Here is a 17,596-nt window from a genome sequence, read left to right on the forward strand (position 1 = left end):
TTCTAGATAAAACTGCAAAAAAAAACAACAACCCATAATGTACTTCTTTGCGTCTCTGTTTGCCCAAATCATATATTCACAACGTGAAATCTAGAAAATAATATAATGTAACCAAAATCCGCAATATGGAAACAGAACCTGTGTAATTGTTGATAGATGATGTACTCGTAACATTTTTACAAGACGAACTTGATATCTCTAATCAATCCACGGCCACATTGTTAAAAGCAGAGTCCCAGCACAAAACGAAACTAAAACGTATACTGTTTCGCGCTTCTTATTAGTTGCTCAAAAGTAATTTGACCATATGAAATTCATAATATAAACCTAGAAACATATACGTGAGCAGTATTTATGCACTGTAGTATCGGTGTTAAGACATACAGTGCCTTGCGAAAGTATTCGGCCCCCTTAAACTTTTCAACCTTTTGCCACATTTCAGGCTTCAAACATAAAGATATAATTTTTTTATTTTATGTGAAGAATCACCAACAAGTGGGACACAATTGTGAAGTGGAACGAAAACTATTGGATTTTTGAAACTTTTTTAACTAATAAAAAAATGAAAAGTGGGGCGTGCAAAATTATTCGGCCCCCTTGCGTTAATACTTTGTAGAGCCACCTTTTGCTGCGATTACAGCTGCAAGTCGCTTGGGGTATGTCTCTATCAGTTTTGCACATCGAGAGACTGAAATTCTTGCCCATTCTTCCTTGCAAAACAGCTCGAGCTCAGTGAGGTTGGATGGAGAGCGTTTGTGAACAGCAGTTTTCAGCTCTTTCCACAGATTCTCGATTGGATTCAGGTCTGGACTTTGACTTGGCCATTCAAACACCTGGATACGTTTATTTGTGAACCATTCCTTTGTAGAGTTTGCTGTATGTTTGGGATCATTGTCTTGTTGGAAGATAAATCTCCGTCCCAGTTTCAGGTCTTTTGCAGACTCCAACAGGTTTTCATCCAGAATGGTCCTGTATTTGGCTGCATCCATCTTCCCCTCAATTTTAACCATCTTCCCTGTCCCTGCTGAAGAAAAGCAGGCCCAAACCATGATGCTGCCACCACCATGTTTGACAGTGGGGATGGTGTGTTGAGGGTGATGAGCTGTGTTGCTTTTACGCCAAACATATCGTTTTGCATTGTGGCCAAAAAGTTCGATTTTGGTTTCATCTGACCAGAGCACCTTCTTCCACATGTTTGGGGTGTCTCCCAGGTGGCTTGTGGCAAACTTTAGACGAGACTTTTTATGGATATCTTTGAGAAATGGCTTTCTTCTTGCCACTCTTCCATAAAGGCCAGATTTGTGCAGTGTAAGACTGATTGTTGTCCTATGGACAGACTCTCCCACCTCAGCTGTAGTTCTCTGCAGTTCATCCAGAGTGATCATGGGCCTCTTGGCTGCATCTCTGATCAGTCTTCTCCTTGTCTGAGCTGAAAGTTTAGAGGGACGGCCAGGTCTTGGTAGATTTGCAGTGGTCTGATACTCCTTCCATTTCAAGATGATCGCTTGCACAGTGCTCCTTGGGATGTTTGAAGCTTGGGAAATCTTTTTGTATCCAAATCCGGCTTTAAACTTCTCCACAACAGTATTACGGACCTGCCTGGTGTGTTCCTTGGTCTTCATGATGCTCTCTGCGCTTTCAACAGAACCTTGAGACTATCACAGAGCAGGTGCATTTATACAGAGACTTGATTACACACAGGTGGATTCTATTTATCACCATCAGTCATTTAGGACAACATTGGATCATTCAGAGATCCTCGCTGAACTTCTGGAGTGAGTTTGCTGCACTGAAAGTAAAGGGGCCGAATAATTTTGCACGCCCCACTTTTCATTTTTTTATTAGTTAAAAAAGTTTCAAAAATCCAATAGATTTCATTCCACTTCACAATTGTGTCCCACTTGTTGGTGATTCTTCACATAAAATAAAAAATTTATATCTTTATGTTTGAAGCCTGAAATGTGGCAAAAGGTTGAAAAGTTCAAGGGGGCCGAATACTTTCGCAAGGCACTGTACCTCTCAAATACCGTAAATCAAGTTAAAAATATCTCAAGACCGATTCTGGTCATAATGAAACCATGTTTCGTGTGTGTTTTCTTTAAAGTACCGAGACCAGCCATATACTGTATGTTTATGTTCCAAAATTAATATAGTTTATGGCCTTCACACGCGTTGCAGTATGCTCCTATTCTTTTTATGCTCAGCTACTAACATTTCCCTTCAGTGGTAAAATTAGATATGAATATTCAATACTTAAACGGGCACAGTTAAGACATTAAATATACATATACATACTGTATACAGTACAGTTTTCATACGGTAATATGTTTATGTTCCTAAATCAATCTCTTTTACGAGCATGTGAAAGGCATGGTGAATCGATTCTCAAAAATTACTGTACTTTGCATGATTGGAAACAAATGCGTGATTGCGAAATGCTGTGGTGTTACTTTTACAAAGACGGTCAATGAAAAAAAGAATGTTGACCAGGGCAATACTTTGAGTTTACACTTACAGCTTGTCCAAGGTCATTCATTATTAATACTATTAGTAATATCTTCGTTAAAGACTTTGATGGCCACAGCTCAAACATGAAAGGTTGAGCTTTATTAGCTCCACCTTGCGGAAATTCCGGATACTATTATTTTGCTTGTCGTATTATAGGAGAATTTACGGTAACTCGCGGTATTTAGCTTGCGGTAGACTGCGTACAGCGTACCGCAAAATAATGCGGTATCGCCCGCGCATTTTGAATGGCTGCATCTGTAGGCATGGCTATCTTGATCAATGGTCATCCATTGGCGCCTATCTGTCTAGGTAGTGCCAGATGGACATGTGGACTACATTCCTAAGTGTCAGGAGTAAGTGACTCATATCTCACCTTGATCAACCAATCAGGGACTGGTAGGGCCGAGTAACCCACGTGGGATTCTGATGCCCATGGAACTTTCAGCCAATGAATGAGCTGAACTTCCTCCAGTTAAAAACAGGCAACACAGAGAGCCTGTAGTGAGATTCGGTGGACTTCTGAGACTTTTCTAATGGGAATCCAAAGAGAATTCCAGGACAAGATGGCCCAGGAGCAGAAGGCTCCCAAGGGCAGGACATTCTCGCAGCGTGCCTCCTGACCATCCTGAGCCTGGACAACCACGGAACGGCCAGTGTGTCCAAGTGCCAGAACTTTCCTCTGTTCTAAGAGTCGAGAGCGGAGGTTGACAGAGAGTAACCAAAGGATCCACCCGAGGTTAGCATCAGCAGCAAGCCTCGTGAACAGGTCGGAACTGTGGACAGCTGAATCACTATTCAGAACTAGCGCTTCATGACTTGCTGGGACCCACAGTCATCTCTTCTCCTGTGCACAAACTTTGCTAGTTAAAGCCAACAATAACTAGCCGGTCAGTGAGCATCAGCAGCGCACCGTCACAAGCAGCACAGCACAGCCTGGCACGGAGCCAGAGAGCCCGCAGGAGATCTGAATCCCCAGAGATTGGATGAGTATTCAACTTCAATGCATTACAGCTCAAGAATTCAATTGTTATCCCAACCAGTTGATATCAATTTAATTCCTAAGAGTTATGTACTTGTTTTGAGTATCTAATGTAGAGGTTGTAACCAAGTTCAATTACGAAACGGTCTTAATGAATGATATACTGAACGTATGTCCTCTTGATATATGTAACTCTTTGTAACTGAATGAATATATATCTTTTGTATTCTGAAAACCGTCACAATAAGATCTGTTATGTTTACATGCATATTTTATGTATTAATAAATGTATCCTCGTGTATTAGTACCTCTGTGTGTGCGTTGTTTGAGTTATATCGCATGGTTGGATTCTAAGGCCATTAAAAGAATCAATTTCGTGATTTACAGCTACAATTAATAATTGTCCCCTTAAGTGCCCAAATACTACATTAGTATAGTGACAAGTATCCCCGCCTGTCACGTGGGAGACCGGGATTCGATTCCCCGCTGGGGAGTAGCTTTTCTTTTACCTCCTTAGAGAAAGGACTGCCTTTCACTTCTCTGTTTTCTTTGACAGCGTCGTGCACCTTTTCATTGCTCTCGCTTTCAGAGCCTCCGCACGGCACACAACTCGACATCAGGACGCGCATTGAAGTGAAAGCAGGGAGCGCTGCGACATGCACTGTGCAGATCCCGCCACACTAAGAGGTGAGTGGGTCTGTTCGACGCACAAAGAACGGTTTGATAAGCGTCAAAGGCAAGTCATTCCGAGTTGGTAGTTTGTGTTTTCCGTTCAGACACGAAATGCTGAAATGATCTCTCGGCTCCTCGGTTGTCATTTCTGCTCCGTAAAGGAATCACAGCACGCGTCGGCTTCCAGCACGCTGGGTCGGGACACGATGCCGGGTGTCGGAGAGATCGATGTCTTCCTCGTTAGTATAGGACCTGTCACGCGGACCTAACTAAAGTTAGGGGGCCTGTCTGGTGTGTAAAACACTTGGTTTCAGCAGTGTAGCTGTTGTATTTGAAATGCTATTGAGCCATGGAGAAGACCCACCTATCGCACTGTGTTACCTGTAGTGTTATCTTCAGAAAATCATTGCAAAATAAAGAAAGGGGCCACAGCCACAGCAAGGTTGTATGAGGTTCGGGGGCCTGTCTGGTGTGTAAAACACTTGGGTACAGCAGTGTGGCTGTAGTATTTGAAATGCTTTTGAGCCATGAAGATGACCCACCTATCCTAGTGTATTACCTGTAGTGTTATTTTAAAAAAATCATAAAAAATAAAGGTTCCACAACCCAAAACAAAGCTGGGAAAAGTCAGAGGACCTGTTTAGTGTGCAAAACACTTGCAGCATTGTGGGTTCTGTGATTTAAATGCTATTGGTTTGTGAACAGAATACCCCTATCCCAGTGCATTGTGCTATATTAAATAAAAGCATGAGAAAAAGAGATTCAGAATGCAAAGCTGTGTCAGTGTTCTGTGTAAAAAATCGGTTTGAACATCATGGGATCTGTTTTTAATAAGCTGCTGAGTAAAGAATATTTTAATCTTCCTGCTGTCAGTAGTATTTTCAATATAGTTGACCCTTACCTGAACGAAAACAGGGCGTAAAAGAAGGGTTTCAGAAATCAAACAAAGCTTTATTCCCGTGCTTACAGTCTGGGTAATTGGAGACTGTGCTGTTCTGCTTCCTGTGGTCATATACGGGTTTTTCGCATGAAGCCGTATTGAATAGTATTTCTCGCGTTGTGAACGTGTGCACACAGCGGTCCCCCGGGTTCCAGTTCGTGCGTAATTACGCATCGATGAAAAACCGGAGGTTTAAAAAAAGATAATTAGCTCACTGATAGTTTGATGTAAAGTCTGTGGAAATATCCACGAGTCGTGGTCTTTAAAATGCTTTTGGTTTGAAGGTGTTCTGTGCTTCCATTGCGGAGATCTGGACAAAAGAATATTCGTGCTTGGTCAAAAAAATGTCATATAAACGAAAAAGTAAAGGCTGAGAAAGCATCCACAATGTATTTTATACACAAAGCAAGTGTTTTTGTAACTCTAAGAGATTTCGTGAAAGCGCTACAGGCGTGCCAAAATCGTTTTCGAACTTCAAGCTAACTTTACCCTGGTGTTTGCCGTCACCCTGCGAGGGAGAAGAGCCATCAATCACCGAGGCAACCACTGAGACAGTTAACATTAAACACGTGAAATGCGAGATGTTGTGATTTTTTTCCCGCTTAAGGCTTCTATCGTTTCTACTCTAACGAGAAAGAACTCTTTATTAGAAGTGAGATTTTAACAAACGTCTCCAAGGTTAACTACGACCTGAACGCATCGCCTTAGACCACCAGCCATCTTGCCTGTGGTACTTATAATGAAGTATGTATTTTATTTCTTTCTACTCGTTGATAAGAAAAAAAGTGAAATCATGTAATTAGGGATACGTCTTTTTTTCATGGGAAAACTAGCCCGAGCAAATGTAAAGTTTAGAGCAACGCTCAATAAAAATGATCAGAAACAGAAAGCGCTTCTTATGTGGATCAGTATATTCCGAAACCACTGGTTCTGCAGAAGAAATAAGAAAAGCCGAACTCAAAGCACTGTGGTGCCATTACGGGTACTCTGTCTGCAGCTGCTTTAAGATCTACTCACACCGTGTTGCCATTAAGGCTACCTAGTTTAAAAAAATCTTATCGTCACCTTTTTGAACGTGATTATTAGACACCCGTTAAATCTCAACCGAGGTTTCTTGAGAGATCGTTCAGCGAGCGAGTATCAAAAAACTACGTCGCTTCCAACCTCTGCTGTCACTGTAAACTCGGACATGATGTTCTGCAGATGTGCAGTGTGCCTTTCCTCTTGTCGTATTCAAGAGTACTCACTGTGTGAGCTCCTCACTGCGTGTTCTGTACTCTACTGTGATTTAATTTAGATGATTACGTGGAGTAGAGTGACAAGATCTACTTGAACATTTTCGGTTTGTGAAACGAAACACTAAATACACTACTGTAAATACAAGTAATGGACATTTAAAATAACCACAGTACAGCTAGAAGAGTGAAAGATAAAAGACTACTTAGAATGACATTCACAATAGACTTAGGAACGGCACAATCGCCCGAACAGGGACTTGAACCCTGGGCCCTCAGATTAAAAGTCTGATGCTCTACCGACTGAGCTATCCGGGCCCTGAAAGAAATTCAACACTGTCGGGATCCTCGCAAGTCACGTGTCTCTTGTGCCGAAGAGTAGTCATACTTGACCCGTCTGGAATGACCACTGACAGAAGTAGAATGAGTAAGAAATACAGCATGACATGGGTAGTTAAGGGGCTCCCACAACCCATCTTTCCTCACATTACTGTTTTTTTTCAATAGCATTTTGACCTTTTTTCACATTTAATAAAATCTTTTAATCAACAACATTAAAAAGAAAACAAAAAAAAAACAAAAGAAAAACATTTTTGGAACAATAATTTAAAAAAATCTTTCAATGCCTTGGTTGTATACGTGTGCACACCCTTTATAAAGGGAGTTGCAACAGTGCTGAAATGTAAAGAGCATTTCTGTAGAGAAAACAGCATTTTTTCTGCCTTGATGTTAAGCTTAAGGAGCCTGTCTTTAGAAATTCTATTTCTTAACACCCTGCACAGCCTCCCGACAGACTAACGCATATTTTTGGGAGAAATTGGCTCACACACCGGAAGACACTAACGTTTATTTACGTTAGAGTATGTGAATAACAGTTTAACTGAAAAAGTTTGTAATTGTGATTTTGTTAAAATTCAATAAATCGTCTATCATCAGTAAGTAATTATTGAGAAATTGTTTTATTTCATAAACTATAAGACAATTTAGAGAGTTTATAGGTCATAAACGTCGCTTATGTTCTTTTAACTCTAGCGTTCAGGATCCAAACCCAGGTGCGGACGGTTGTGTTTCTTGAATCTCTTGTAATCATCAAAAGTCGATGTGTAGTCCTTCAGTACTTTCTCCAGTTGTGCCATGGATATTTTATACGATCAATACTTATCATGCTCTTTGCATTTTCCTTAACAAACTGAAAAAGTTCAAAGTGTGTTTATGGCTGTGCTTCACATCTACACGAGAGCAGTACAGGACACGCAGGACACGCAGTGAGAAGTTCGTGAAGCTTTCAGTTTAGTTTAGTTTAGTGCGGAGTTCAGAAGGAGGATTCGCTCGCTGAATAATCTCTCAGGAAATCCCGGGTGAGATTCAACAGGTGTTTTCTGCAACAGCCACGACAAGTGTGAAGCAATCTCTAGATTTCCTGAATTTGAACTAAATTATTAGTTCAAATAATTTAGGATTTAACAGAACTAAATGAGGTACATTTAAAACAGCAGCGCAACTCTGCAGCACGTCGAGTGTGCCTGCATTTAATTTTGTAAACCTGGCTCTCTCTGAACACGAGCAAAGAGTTCTCACTCAACAGAAGATTGCGATGTGAGTACTATAACATAAAGCACCTGGAGATACCAGAGATTGAACCCAGGACCTCATACATGCAAAGCATGCGCTCTACCACTGAGCTACATCCCCGATGGAAAAAGTTTGTGGAACAGACTTAGAGATGTGCAAATGCTCACTGATCACACCACTCACGAAGAATGCCTGCAGTTTCCCACTTTCGCGTTTCTTCTACTACAGAGTAAATTCATAGGAATGAAGAAATAAACAAGGAAAAATAATCGCATCGAAGCTTCAAGAGACTGGGCACAAATTAATCTGTTATTTTTGTATCCAGTTACATGGGCGACGGTGGTTGATTCCCAGACGGGGGAGTGCTTTTTTCTACCTCCTTACTCGACTGTCTTTCAATTCTATTTTATTTGAAAGCTTTTTGCATCTTTTAAGTGCTCTTGATTAAACTATGCATAGAAAAACAGCAGTACTGATGATTTAACGTAAAAGGGTGAAACAATGCCCCAACCACAGGATTGGTAACAGGAAGGATCGTGTTCTTATTTAATATGTCCTTTTGAGATGTCTTGTCAATGCACACAGGCGGTAGAGCTGAATAATTTACTTTTAGTGGTGTTTTTAAACAAAGATGGAACACGTTCTTTCTATACCAGGAAGAAAGGAGCAGACTTTACTTTAAGAGGCAAAATGACACCTTATCAAAGCTAATATTAATTAAAATGACATCACAACAAAAGAGTGGAGCCTTGAGTGAATAAAGCCTTGAGTGGAGCCTTGAGCTTTCATTGGACGTCTGTGTCTCCATAGCTTTGTAGGTAAGAGAGGATTGTGATAATTTGCAGGCGCTTCTCGGAAGTGCGTTGGTGGTACAGGCGCCTTCCAAATAATTGAGCCAGGTTTGAATCCCAGCCAGTGCAAACCCAAATCTTTTCAAGATAATCTGTGGTCCGCTAACACATCTTTTGAAACACTACAACAGGTAACACCCCGTGTGAAACATCATGAGCATCTGTTAAACCTCTCTACCTGCCCGTTCCTCACAGAAACATGACGAGGGTCTAAAGGGACATTTTGAGCCGTAGAAACATTTTATCATTCCGTACTTTCCTGTGCGGTCAGGCCAGTTCCACTTTAACTGCGCCCGACAACGGAGGTCGTTTTGAAAACAACGAGAGTAAAGGGACACTGCACGTCTGCAGAACATCACGTCCAAGTTTAAGGACAGCAACATCAGAGATTGGAAGCTAGGGAGTTTCAGGTCTGTGTTTTTATTATAGGTTCAAGAAAATCTGAATACCTTTTCAAGACGTATTTCAGAATCCCAGTCAAAGACAGTACGAATGCCGCATAGATCTGCATTGTACAATTAGTATAGTTTGGCCGTTGAATCAAACACGCCTTATGAAGCATTTCTAAAACAGGAGAGATCATCAGGGAATGCGTCTTCCTGTAAAAATAAAATGACTTCAAGGGCACTATAAGCAGAGGTGTGAAAGCCTTCTCTACAGAAGAACTAAAGCCAGAGATGCCAAAGAGGTTGAGATTTCACCACGTGAGAGAAAGCATCTCAGAAAACGAAGTTGCGGTCGTTTCCACATGTTATTAAACCACTAGGTCAAACGACAAGAGCTGAAGAGCCGCTGTTGAAAGTAACACGGCCGAGCGCTCTAAGGAGCTGGCTTAAACCTCCAGCCTCTTCAGGAGCATCTGTTGGAGTCACACTGCTACAGCGTATCTCCTTGTTAAGTATCCCTTTTATTGTTGTTGCTACTGTAAGAAAACCGGCTCAGGGACGCCAAATATGTAACTGTAGTGGCTCTCTGAAGGCACCAGTTCTGTAGGGTTTGGGCATTTACTGGAACAATTATTAATTGTAGCAGTAAATCACAAAGTTGATTCTTTTGATGGCTTTAGAATCCAACCATGCGATATAACTCAAACAACGCACACACACAGGTACTAATACACGAGGATACATTTATTAATACATAGAATATGCATATAAAACTAACAGATCTTATCGAGAGGGTTATCAGAATACAAAAGGTATATTCAGTCAGTTACAAAGTATTACACACACCAAGAGGACATACGTTCAGTATATCATTCATTAAGACCATTTCGTAAATGCACTTGGTTATAACTTCTACATTAAATACTCAAAACAAGTACATAACTCTTAGGAATTAAATTGATATCAACTGGTTGGGATAACAATTGAATTCTCGAGCTGTAATGCATTGAAGTTGAATACTCATCCAATCTCTGGGGATTCAGATCTCCTGCGGGCACAAAGAAACAGTTGCAGGCTTGTTGCTGTCCAATCCGCGCTCTCTGGCTCGGTGCCAGGCTGTGCTGTGCGGCTTCTGACGGTGCGCTGCTGATGCTCACTGACCGGCTAGTTATTGTTGGCTTTAACTAGCAAAGTTTGTGCACAGGAGAAGAGATGACTGTGGGTCCCAGCAAGTCAGGATGAGGACCGGTTCGTTCCTGATGAAGAGCTAGTTCTGAATAGTGATTCAGCTGTCCACAGTTCCGACCTGTTCACGAGGCCTGCTGCTGGTTACTCTCTGGCAACCTCCACTCTAGACTCTTAGAACAAAGGAAAGTTCTGGCACTCAGACACACTGGCCGTTCCGTGGTTGTCCGGGCTGAGTCTCAGGATGGTCAGGAGGCGCGCTGCGAGAATGTCCTGCCCTTGGGAGCCTTCTGCTCTTGGGCCGTCCTGCCCTGGAATTCTCCTTTGAATTCCCTTTAGAACAGTCCACAGAATCCTCTCCAGAATCTTACTGAATCTCACTGAATCTCTCAGGCTCTCTGTGTTGCCTGTTTTTACCTGGAGGAACTTCAGCTCATTGATTGGCTGAAAGTTCCATGGGCATCAGAGTCCCACGTGGGTTACTCGGCCCTACCAGTCCCTGATTGGTTGATCAAGGTGAGATATGAGTCACTTACTCCTGACACTTAGTAATGCAGTCCAGATGTCCAACTGGCACTCCCTAGACGGATAGGCGCCAATGGATGACCATTGATCATGATAGCCAGGCTTAGCTAAGTGCATCCCCCTTTGGGAGCTGTCCTAGGACCTTAAATCACCCTGCATGAATAGTCTCTCTGTGGCTGCACCACAGAGATGAACAGAGAAATGGGGCCTCATTTGGGAAGCTCAGAAACACTTAATTCTGCCTTATTATTAAGCCTCGCCGCTACACTACCTCCAGGCGATGGAAACCAGATTCAGAAAAAAAATAATTTGTACAACATTATTCCTATGCTTGCTTGAAGGTGCCGTGGCCCACCTGTGCCTGTTTCAAAGTCTTCAAAAAAACTATCAATGTGGGAGTCTCAATAGTAAGGGAACATAACTGTTGCCAGTGACTAGTATTTGTGCATATCCTGCCTTGTTTTTTAGTCAACAAAGCTTGTCTCTCTTCACACCCATCTTCCGAATGACGTGTGCTTGGTACAGCCCCCCACTCCATGGTCTGATCACAAACAGATCTGGTGAGCTGTCAGTCCAGGTTGGAAGTAACTAAAGCACTAAGAATCTGACTTAGGAACGAGAAGACCGTGTTTTTTAAAATGAGTAAATAAATAATATAAAATAATATACTGCCTGCAAGACTAAGTCAAGTTCAAGTTCAAGTTTATTGTCATTATACTCATACGCAGGTATATGGTATAACGAAATGCTATTTAGCTAGCTCTCGGACATAAGTAGTACAAAGAAAAAAACACAACAACAATACAATTGTATAACAAAAGAAAGACAGAGACAACAGCCGATGTGCAAAAAACAACAACAGGCAGTGTGCAAAACAACAAAAAGGTAACATGTGCAAAAACATGCATCAAAAGAATGAAATAAAGGGATAGAAATGATGGGGAGTGAGCTTTTGACATGTATGGTAGAGGTAGATTTTCAATGTGTGTTTGGGTTTTTGATAAGAAAAAAGGCACTGTGAGGTTCAGATCATAGGTGAGAGGTGAGGTGAGAGTGAGAGAGGCTGGGAGTTTAATAGTTTAATAGTGCGGGGGTAAAAACTGTTTCTGAGACTGGTAGTCCAGACCCAAATGCTCCGGTACCGTTTTCCATGTCATGCTAAACGCCACAAATTGTGTTCGTCCAGTCGTATCAATTGTCCTAAAGTTACGGAAAATCGGATGCGACTGGTGCAATCAGCACACATTTTTTCAGGATAGTCGAGCGGTTTAAAACAGCAAATTCACAGCTTCGTGTCTTTTAAGCTTTGTGTTTCGCTCTCCAAATAGAGGCATGGGTTCAAATCCCACTCCCGACAATTAGGCGTTTTACCCTGTCTTTTTTACCTGCCTTTACACTCTTTCAGTCTTGTTGTGCTCGCTGACAATCACAGTACGAGGAAAACGGAGAAACTGCTTAGCAAAAACATAACGGACAGAAAAAAGCTTCGTAAACACGTGAATGTGATTAGCAGCAGTAAGGTATGTATTCAAATGTTTAAGGCTGATTTATAACAGCAGCAGAAGAAAGGTGCAGCCTTTGTGAGAATTCGCGGGTTTTTATGCTGCTTGGACTTCTTTCAAGCCTATGAAGTGACCCCCGTTTTATTTTCATTTTCAAACTTCAGAACCGAATAACAAAGAGGTTTCATGTGTGACAGCATTCCGTTGCAAATACCGTTTCCACGATGTATTCAGCGACGGGAATGAAATATTTTAGTGCTGGCTCAAATGCGAGGAATTTCAGAAAAACCTGGAAAAGCAACGCTTGCAGTAAATGACATATCTAAAGCGTGTAGTCAGCATGAACAGAACAACGCAATGCTCTGTAAAAATGATCTGAAGCCGCAATTACTCTTTTATCTCAGGCAGTTCATTCCCATACGATGTTTCCGCAGAATAAATGAAATGCCGAACTCCAAACATGTTGTTGCCATTATTGTTACTCCTGCTGCTGTAGTTTTAAGCTTTAATCAGTGGGTATGTAATGTTGTAAAGGGGCTGGACTACTTTGTTCAGTCCAAATTCCATTATGTGAATGTATGCTTTTTTAATATAAGCATTAACAATACAATGCGTGCTCACAAACCCTTACTTATTAGCTTAAGAAGCGGCAGTGTTTTGACAAAGTGTGGTATTCGAACAGAAAATGCTGAAGTGTTTAATACTTGCTTGTGAGCAGATCTCCCTCGATTTAGACAAACTCTTGTTCGGCCGATGATTTCAGATCAAAATCTTCACTTCCGCCATCAGGTCATGCTAGGAGGATTGGGGGGATCAAATTGACACAGAGGGACCCAATGTGGGGGCTGAACCCACAGTTCTGAGATTAAGAGATTCTTCTTCTATGGACTTCGACTATATAACTCTTGTGCTACAGCAGTAATGTTTCTGGGTGTGGATGAACATTAAATAATAGACTGACAGCAGGAACACGTGGCCCACAGGCAGTGACAGTATCGCTATATTTGGCTGCAGTATATTGTGTTGAGAGCAGCAATAACGTTCCTGCAGAGATGGAAGTTCCTTTAATACAGCTCTTTCAATCAGACAGAGTAACAGGAACTGACCTAAAGTTTCGGCTGTGGATCCATCTCCACATAGGGGAAGGAGACAGTAAAATAGCGATGAAGAAACAAAGATTTGTGCTCGTTGCAAAGTAGCAAAGAGGTGGTCAGACACATAAAATAGCTTGGTGATAATTTGCAGCGACAGTTTTATGTTATTTAGTACACGGATTTCTCTTCATGTTCCTTAAGATGTGTAATTTTTATGTTGGTTGTATGAGAACATGTTCTTCTAAAGTCCTGTCAATTGACAGTGGAGAGCTAGCTGGTGCAAATCTTCAAGAAGACTCTCTTTAAGGCGATTACAAGTTTCTCGAACAAATCTGTTCTCAACAATTTCTGCCATTTCAATTCGTGCAATTCGTGCCATACTTTTTCGAAATGTATTCTGACATGCCAGGATCAGAGGGTCATATTTAAAAAACTGGTGCATTAAAGTTTCTTGTACTTCAGGATTTTGATAGTCTGTTACATTGTCTTTCACACGTCGGTGTCAGAACTGTGAGACATTTTCATAATCGGGGGGAAGGCTGTAGCAATAAGCAGAAAGTGCAATCACCTTTTCCCAGTGTAAGTCCGTGTTGTGGTGAGTTTTTAAAATTGGTTTGCGATTTTCTGAAATATATTCCGTACAAAAATATAATTTGGACAGTCGCTATTTATTTGGATATTCCCTTTCAGTGAAGATGTCTGCAGTATTCCACCCGAATTAGTACTGATCAAAGAGAGCCATCTACAGGCGAAAGGCGACGTAACATCACAGCAGCACCATTTAAGGTGGAACGAAAAACACGCATAAGAAGCTGGCGAATAAGAAGCTACTGTAACTTCAGCCTCGTAGCAGACCCTGGGAGGCACACTCAAAATAATCATCTTTCCCAGTACTTCAGAGTCATATTTAGATCGCTTTACTGCAATTTTATTTGATTGATGGGAGATGTGAAGCCATCGTGCCTGTACTGCGCTTTCACAGTGAAATTGAAGCCATTTCTCATACTTTCTCTCAGTGTCCAGGCTGCAATTGCGTGTAAAGGAGGCGACTTGAAAATGAAACGTGTAATCACCTTACAGAAGGTCTTCACGATGGGGTGCGTCAGCTAGTTCTCCATTATTGTCAGTTTACTGGACTTCTGAAGAAACCTATCTACAACGAAGATACAAACCGCACAGTTTAAGGCACATGAAGAGAAATCTGTTTGCTGATTGACTCAAAAAATGTCGATACAAATAATCTGCCAGGTTGATTTACTTGTCCTACCACCTCCCTCCGTCCCCCTTTGCTGTTAGCACAATTCTTTCAGTTTCTTTTCTTGTATTTTCCTTGCTATTTTAGTGTTCCCCATGTATAGATGGATCCACAACCGAAACCGTTTTCACCCTGTTCCTGCGCACCTTGCACAGTTCCAGTGGCGCAATCGGTTCGCGTGTGGCACTTATACAGCAGTGCACAGCAGAGTCATGCCGAGGTTGAGTTCAAGCCTCACCTAGAGCTTTAGCTACTGAAAGCAACTGTTAAGTTTAGATACTATCAGGTATCCGATGGAGATAAATTAACATCAAACGAAGAAGTAAAGGTTTACTTCGAGTCACAATCAAATAAGGCTCCACAGCTGAAACATTGTGTTTCCTTCTCTTTTCAGCATGGAATAAACCTTGACTTTTTCCTTTGAAGCCCATGCATGCTGACGCAGCTCCCTACTTAAATTACCATCAGCTGTGTACCTCCAGCTGACCTATACACAAATATATGAGAGAGGTCTACTGAGACGAGAGGAGCACTGAAGACTTGAAAAAGCTCTCGCATTAGACTCTGTGTTTTTGTTGTTCCCCAGATTTGTTTTTAATGTTCTTTTTCTTTTGAAGTTGTTGCGTTTGGTTTTTTTTTCGTAGTTGTTAGACTACTACAGGGATTTACCTAGGTTCCTGGAAGACTTCTTGTTTTGTGTTTGTTGTGTTTTCGGGTTACAACAATTTTTTTTTCTATTGATAGGACCCCACGCATTACTATTGGAGTAGTTAACATTAGTTCTTACATTGTACAGTACCTGAAATTACCACATAAACTACTACTCTGTTTCCTTTTTTTTAAAAGGCACAAGTGAAGTTTGTTTTTCCTTGCTGCTGATTGGTAGCTACAATGGGTCAATTGCAATAAACTTATATTCACAATGAATGTTATCATTACACGTATTTATTAATAAAAGTGTTATTTATTAATAATTAAGTTCCATGTATATCTTCATTAGTAGCTGTATTACAAGTAATGCATATACAGTCTTTATTATAGTTAGTTTTCAGTTATCCTGGGGAGGGAAGAGAATGGAGATTAAGGAAATAAAAATTTAAAGGGCTTTTAAGTCTTCAATGTGTTCTGTCATAGCTGTGTGTTGTCATATCTGGGTGTTAATTTAGTATATTTGTTGTATTATTTATTGTGATTTGACACTACACTTGTGTTTCTCAGGAGAAAGCAGTAATATTTTTTTTTAGTTTTTTGAGGGTACAGAAAACTGTATTGTACGGCCAAATGTAAGGTAACATTAAGAAACCCTTATTGTTACCTTTTGCAACGTTATTTATTTAAGACCGGTCTTCGGAACAGTGTCCCTTACGTATCTGTGACTGTAGTCCAACAATAACAGTGCTGAAATAGCCGGAATGTGTGGGAAGAAGATGGAGATGGAACAGGAGGCTTATTCAGTCGATAGAAAGGTTGTGTAGGACTGAACACACTACGGTTATGGTATTGGGTTTAAGAGCATTACGATCCTACAGTCTCCTGATCCGTAATCAGATGCGTTATCCAATGCACCACTGGCCCTTGTACCGCATTCCTCAAGTGCACCACTGTGAGCTTGTGCCGCTACAATAATAAATCGCCCCAGTCCAAATTTTCTCAATTAGGTGCACGCTTTCTACGTGTATTTAGTTAATAAGTCTTTCATTTTGTCTGTTTTAAAAATTGCATCTCTTTAAAACAGACAAACGAGTTTATGTCGCGCTGAAATTCACACATGAGGGAATTCAAATGAAAGAAATCGCAGAAAAGATATTGCGCTTAAAAAGAAATCCAGAGTGGAGACGCTGGTGATAAAAAACAGAGCTTCATATGATGCATGAGATGCTTTACCTCTGAACTAAACTCGGCTCTTTAATCGTGTTAGGAAGAGTGTATAGTCAACAGTGTACATTTTAAAAATCAAAGCAAGACAATGAGACACGAAGTGAATTCGGAACACGAGCCTCTCCTTCATTGTTTAATGAGCTTTTGATAAACATCTAAGTGAAAGACAAATTCACTATTTTCACTTTGTGATTAAAAAACACTTTTATCACATGTTAAGCACTCCTGATGGTGTCTATTGTTCTCTTTTCTACCCTCATCATTTGAGGATCCCCAGCTAAAATATCTTTTTAAACTACAACAAAATTGCAATATTTTGAATACTATTTAAGTTTACATAGTCACATTCCCGGTGATATTGACTTAGGCGCTCAACTATTAACTTCTTGTAGTTTGACTTTAGCCAAAAGTTTGAAATCTCTGCAACTATCAGGATGCTTAAGGACATCCAAAGAAACCCCATCACATTTAGGGGAGACGGTGTTGAGGTCGGATTAATTTGAAATGCGTCTCTGGGGACTTTTGATTTACCAACGTTATGTTTAACTGAAGGATACGCTGACTGACTGTGCCATAGAAACTAGCGCACATCACCTTTCTTCTACATTCACAGGTTTTTGGCTAAAGACAAAAAATCTTTTTCGTTTCCTTGCCAGCTGGCAGTAATTCCTCTGCACTGACAAAACAGATGAGTATTTTATCTTTCGCAATTTGTATGAATTTTTTAAAAAACAAGTTGTTCCAAAAATTAAATGAACACTAAATTTAATGTAGAAGCATGTTGCTGTCCATAATGATAAACTGTGTGGCAACCCCAGGATCTCCTGTTTACTAAACAGGCACTTTAACCAACTAAGCCACAGCATTCTCTTATCCTAGTGTTAATCCCGCATCAGCAGGGTCAGCTTGTCGGCACGCCCATCTCCATTTGGTGGTTTGAGCTGATGTTGCCATGACGTTGCCATTAAATGCGACCGAGAATACTCCAACCGGCGCGCCGCTACGCCTGCCGTC

At 41.0% G+C, this 17,596-nt stretch overlaps 2 non-coding genes across 2 annotated transcripts; both read right to left on the minus strand.

The window, feature by feature from the left end:
* Positions 1-6,579: 6,579 nt before the first annotated feature.
* Positions 6,580-6,652, minus strand: trnak-uuu (transfer RNA lysine (anticodon UUU)). Its single transcript has one exon. It is a non-coding gene; the product is annotated as a tRNA-Lys (tRNA).
* Positions 6,653-7,954: 1,302 nt separating this feature from the next.
* Positions 7,955-8,026, minus strand: trnaa-ugc (transfer RNA alanine (anticodon UGC)). The gene has a single exon. It is a non-coding gene; the product is annotated as a tRNA-Ala (tRNA).
* Positions 8,027-17,596: the final 9,570 nt, after the last annotated feature.

The sequence above is a fragment of the Lepisosteus platostomus genome, chromosome 5 (genome assembly GCF_059453375.1).
Source record: "Lepisosteus platostomus isolate fLepPlt1 chromosome 5, fLepPlt1.hap1, whole genome shotgun sequence".
NCBI classification, from domain to species: Eukaryota; Metazoa; Chordata; class Actinopteri; order Semionotiformes; family Lepisosteidae; genus Lepisosteus; species Lepisosteus platostomus.